This window comes from Barbus barbus (assembly GCF_936440315.1).
Source record: "Barbus barbus genome assembly, chromosome: 40".
Taxonomy (NCBI): Eukaryota; Metazoa; Chordata; class Actinopteri; order Cypriniformes; family Cyprinidae; genus Barbus; species Barbus barbus.
The window spans coordinates 20,694,883-20,700,980 of NC_136718.1; positions in this window are offsets into that span (position 1 = coordinate 20,694,883).

Sequence of the window (6,098 nt, forward strand, 5' to 3'; positions counted from 1 at the left end):
CTGTAGAAAACGTTTTTTAAACTCTAGCAAAAATATTTTGTATAATAACACAATTAAACAAATGTTACACATTTTACAGTGTGTACACAAATCAGAGAGTCTCAGCATGCAAAACAATCATTGAATTCATTCATGTTTTATGGGGATTCTAAGACACCAAGATACATTTTCTATGGAGTCTGAAAATCTAAAAATGCTTTTGTTATAATAAATTCTCCTAAAAGGGAATTTCAATGTTCTTCAATAATTTTTATATATATATTAAAAGGGCCTTGCACCTCTTAGACCCCAAACAAACATCTAACATGTGTGCGTTGTTTTCTTGTAATGGTTGTAGTTTGATATGCAAGTAAACATAAAAAAAATTTAAAGTGACTGGGCATGTAAGAGATACAGTAGGGCACAACTTTTTACAATAAAAATATTATTTGTTATTAATAAATTTCCACAGGAAATTGGATACCAAGCCCAATGACATGAGACGCTTGCTCCAAATCTCTAAAACTCTCTTTGTAGTTATTTTTGGCAACAGATTCATCTGCAATTAATCACCTTTGGCATTTTGGTGTTTGTTTCCATCAGTGATATTTTTACATGATATAAAATGATTCTTTCCTTTTTGATGGAAGATTGAAGGTGGCAGCACTATATAGTAGTAGACTATAAGAAACACTCAATTGTTTGCAAACCGTATTAATGGAAACTGCTTATATATATATGTTTGTTTATCATGATAAGCTTCTTACCGGTCTTAATCTTGATCTAGGAAATTCAGTAATACTTCTCAAACTTGTCTGATGTACCAAGTATTTCTGAGAACTACTTCCTGGATGGATCTTCTCTCATCTCATGTTTATAAAAGAGCCATGAACACTGAACTTTGACCTTTTGCTTTTAGACTCAGGCGGTGCGGACCTGTCTGCAGAGGGAAGGGCCTGTTGTACCCCGCTTTGCCATGCTGCTAGGCCTTGTGGGTATTGGGATGTCAGGATACAGCTCTCGCCAGCTGACCTTATACCACAAGCCATCGCCACATCTCCTGCGGTGAAACACAACGCAGGAAACAGAGAGAAAACGCATCGCTTTTGTTTAGAGGTGCGTTCTTTCTTAAACAGACTGAACAACCCAAATATCATCATTATAGTTTTACCCCATCATGCTGAAGCTCATAGTCTTGCTTTGAGTGCGAGGATGGACGATCTTCAACCAAGCTCTCCCAAACTTGTTCTCTGGCAACAATGGAGTGAATTAAATGCTTTTACTTTTTAATTAGTTAGTGAGCATCCTTCTGAATCATAAAATGACAAAGGGGATATTATATGGCCTTTTGGACCTCTAGGTTGTCTCAAAGGCTACTTCAGTTCACCATTTGGGACAGGGGTCGATTTAGCACTGGATTTTATTTTGGATATAATCCCAATATGCAATCCCAAAAATAACTGTTTGTGCACCTAAAGTTCCTATAGACCACCACAAGGTCCGTAGTAAATGCAAACCAGCCAAAAACCAGCAGTTAACAAGATTAGCACAGCTGTCACAGCACAAACATTATACAGAAGTATGATTTCAGTGTTTATTGATCTTCTTAAAGTAATTTTAAAAGACATATTGCTCTAATGAAGAGAGCAATTTCAGCAGGTCACCTTCATAGCTATGAGTCACTATTTGCAGGACAGGGCGTCATCCTTAAAATACACTGAGCATTTAATATCCCATTTGTCTAAAGCAAACAATTTCTCTCTGGCTGTCAGGAAGTTATTATTTTTATATATATATATATATATATATATATATATATATATATATATATATATATAAACTTTATATAATTAAAATTGCATAGATTATATACATTTTAAATGTTTTTCTTTGTATATATACTTAATTTATTATACATTGTCACACTTGTAATTTTGTTTGTATAAAGAGTTTTTGAATGTACAGTACGTATAATGTAAATGTAAATAAGTTTATTAAATGCATACATTTATATTTGAAATGTATTTTATGTTATATAAATTGCATAGTATATATGTGTCCCCTGGAGCACAAAACCAGTCTCAAAATTATTGATTTTTCCTTTATGCCAAAAATCATTAGGATATTAAGTAAAGATCCGTGAAGATATTTTGTAAATTTCCTCCTGTAAATATATCAAAACTTTATTTTTGATTAGTAATATGCCTTGCTAAGAGCTTCATTTGGACAACTTTAAAGGCAATTTTCTCAATATTTATTGATTTATTTATTTTGCACCCTCAGATTCTGGACATGGAAAATGGACTTCTCACTGGTTTTGTGGTCTAGGGTCACATATTTATGAATTCTTTAGCTTTGAGAGTAGGACAGTGTTTTTTGATGGGCCTCCGGCTTTCCATTCACAAGCGTGTACAGAAATCCTCACCTGGCTTTTCTCTTCCAATTTGGGTCTGGCATTCTGGTTTGCCAACCTCCGTGTCACCCAGACAGCAGACGTAAATTTGTAACCACCAAAATAGCCCATGAAGGACACTGACCTTTCAGAAGCTCTCTCTTAACTAGGCTTCTGGTCAATATGATCTCATAAAAGTGATTATTTATGGGAAAAAAAATGGTGTGTTTTGGCATTGACGTATGTAATGAATATCTCACCGACAGCGAAATGTCATTGGTTTTGTGAATGGGACAAGATTGATGTGAACTTGAGTGCTGAGTCATGTAATGATGTCATGGCGTCTCAGACAGACACTCAAGAAGAAGAAGAGCTTATGTTCTTAAAACGGTCTAATCTGCTCATCCAATTAGACTTGGCTGTTAATGTAAGGTCAAAGACCTTTATTTAGAAAACAAACGGTTGGCCTCTCAAATGGGGACATTGTGTTGTTTTGATTCTTTGTGGACGCTCTGACGGATTTGCAGTGATTTTTTGAATTGTTGAGTTTGTCTGCAATGATTGTCACTATGTTTGCACTTTGATGACAGGATTGATTGTATTTTCAATGCTCTTTTTAAAAAAAGAGAGTATAGCTTATGTTGTAACATCTGTATTTATTTACAAAATAAAATATTCAAGCACATAAAGAGACTTTATGCACATTTACATACCTATTTAAATGAACACAGTATAGATTTCTGTTCATTTAATGTAAATCTAATTAAAAATAGAGCTATAATTTTAAACCTTATTTTTATAATTATTTATTTATTGGTTGTTTGTTTAAGTTTTAAGTGAACGCATTCATAATGTAGGCACAAAGTATGCACACAATTATACCTGATAGTCCAAATACCAAAACTTCAAATTCACTGGCAAAGTCATGCAGTAGGTGGCAGCACTGCACCAAAACCTCTGAAAATAGCAATAACTTGAACTTTAAAAGTAGGCAGGAAACACTCATCCACTAAAATCTGATTACAAGCTACTAAACTGTTCATGTTTGTGTTTATGTAAGACAAAGAAACACTAAATAAGAGTTTTTTTATGAATGTCTGATCTTCCAGACAATCACCTGTGGTCTTTAGTAGCTATGTTGCAAATGCACTGACACACTTTAGCTACTAAACTCTGCAAATCCAAACCAGAATCAGCCTGTCGGAATTACTTCTCCTTTAGGCATGCAACCACATACATTCAAGCAGCAATTTAAAGGGATACATGAACCTACATAAATGTGTGCCCAAACAATCTCTTTCGTCTTTGCACACACAGATTTGTTCTGTTAGGTTAATAGTGCACCTTTCACGAAGGCAATCTAATTATGTTTGCTTGCCGGTCATTAAAGACCATTGGTCTTTTGCCATTGCACTTTATGTGTGTGTAAGTGGCCGTGTATGCAGAAAGAGAGAATAGGGGTAATATCCTCGGGATGAGTCAGCGTGTGATCAGTCTTACGTCCTTGATATGGGTGTGGGCTGGAAAGAAGATTTATAAATGAACAGAGCACTTTCTCTCACGACTCTCTCCCTCTCTCTCTCTCTCAAAAAAAATGCATGTTCATAGGCCTACATTACGTTTAGGCGTAAAAATGAATCTTAAAGCGTTTTTTTTACCTTGAAATATCAGGTTTAAATCATTATGATGGTGCAATGCATTCTAATAAAGCGAAAGGCTCCTGTTTCTATCCCAAAACATGTTCTAAGTTTTATTATTATTAGTATTATTAATGTTGAAAATGATTGAGCTGCTTAATTTTTGTGGAAATACATTGTAATACATTTTTAGCAAAAGAACATCCTGTATTTGAAACATGTTTGTTGTAAATATTATAAATGTTTTTCAGTCACTTTTGAGAAATTTAATGTATCCTCGCTGAATAAAAGTATTGATTTCTTTAAAGAAAAATTTTGAATGTAGTGTAGACAGATGCACATGCACTGTATCTTTGGTTTAAAGTATGCAAAAACAGTCTTCACAGATCAATTCTGTGCACATCCTAAATCAGACAGGACTCTTATCACACCAGCGCTCAACACAGGTTCTGTTTATGTATTTACTGTAAACATGCCTCTATAAAGATGATGTCTGATGACCCTTCTGATCTGTAGTTTTTTGTGTTTTCTCAGATAAGGTCAGCTGTTCTGACTTTGCTGTGTGTAAATTGTAATATTATAGCATAAGCTGCAGTTTCCAAGGTATTCTTCATATTTGCCAGAACTCACAGTGGGAAATGGTCAACTTCATAAACAGCTTCATAACCCTCAAGTTCATAATCTCCTTAATGAAGACCCCGAGGAGACCTTAGAAGTGCTCTGCATGTGTTTAAATTCTTCAAGCAGTTAACAAAGAGTATATTCTTTACATTTAAAGCATGGGAACATTCACATCACATGAGCACATTTGTACACATACTTCCAAGTTATGTCTGATAAGCAAGACTATTGATTAAACAGACTTATTAAATGGAAAACTTTACATTGAATTCACATGGATATGCTGCTTAGCTCTTTTACAAATAGTGTATTCTTCACATTTAGCGTGAACACATTCAAAATATACCCAACACATTCATGGATTTTCTTCAATGTTGGGTATTTTTATTGTAAAAAGAATATTTTTTTGAGAAAAGTTTATTTTTGTTAAATAGAGGTTATATTATAAGTGCAATATTTGTTTTAATATATCTTGTGTAACAGTGGATTAAATCCCAAATCACAACCATCCCTCACATGTTTCCACCATGATACACACAGTGCCCTCCATAAGTATTGGAACAGTAAAGACAAAATTGCTCTGTTGGCTGTGGAGTCAAGACATTTTCAAATATGATTAAAAGAAGAATATGAGACAAAACTACAGAATGTCTAATTTTATTATTAGCCGTTTCAACACATACAGTGGTGTGAAAAAGTGTTGGCCCCCTTCCTGATTTTTTTATTTTTTTGATAAAAATGTTTCAGATCAAACTAATTTAAATATTAATCAAAGATAACACAAGTAAACACAACATGCAGTTTTTGAATGAAGTTTTTTATTATGAAGGGAAAATAAAATCCAAACCCACATGGCCCTGTGTGAAAAAGTGCTTGCCCCCTAAACCTAATAACTGGTTGGGCCACCCTTAGCAGCAACAACTGCAATCAAGCGTTTGCGATAACTTGCATTGAGTCTGTTACAGCGCTGTGGAGGAATTTTGGCCCACTCATCTTGGCAGAATTGTTGTAATTCAGCCACATTGGAGGGTTTTCGAGCATGAACCGCCTTTTTAAGGTCATGCCACAGCATCTCAATAGGATTCAGGTCAGGACTTTGACTAGGCCACTCCAAAGTCTTCATTTTGTTTTTCTTCAGCCATTCAGAGGTGGATTTGCTGGTGTGTTTTGGATCATTGTCCTGCTGCAGAACCCAAGTTCGCTTCAGCTTGAGGTCACGAACAGATGGCCGGACATTGTCCTTCAGGATTTTTTGGTAGACAGCTGAATTCATGGTTCCATTTATCACAGCAAGTCTTCCAGGTCCTGAAGCAGCACAACAGCCCCAGACCATCACACTACCACCACCATATTTTACTGTTGGTATGATGTTCTTTTTCTGAAATACTGTGTTACTTTTACGCCAGATGTAATGGGACACACACCTTCCAAAAAGTTAAACTTTTGTCTCGTCGGTCCACAGAGTATTT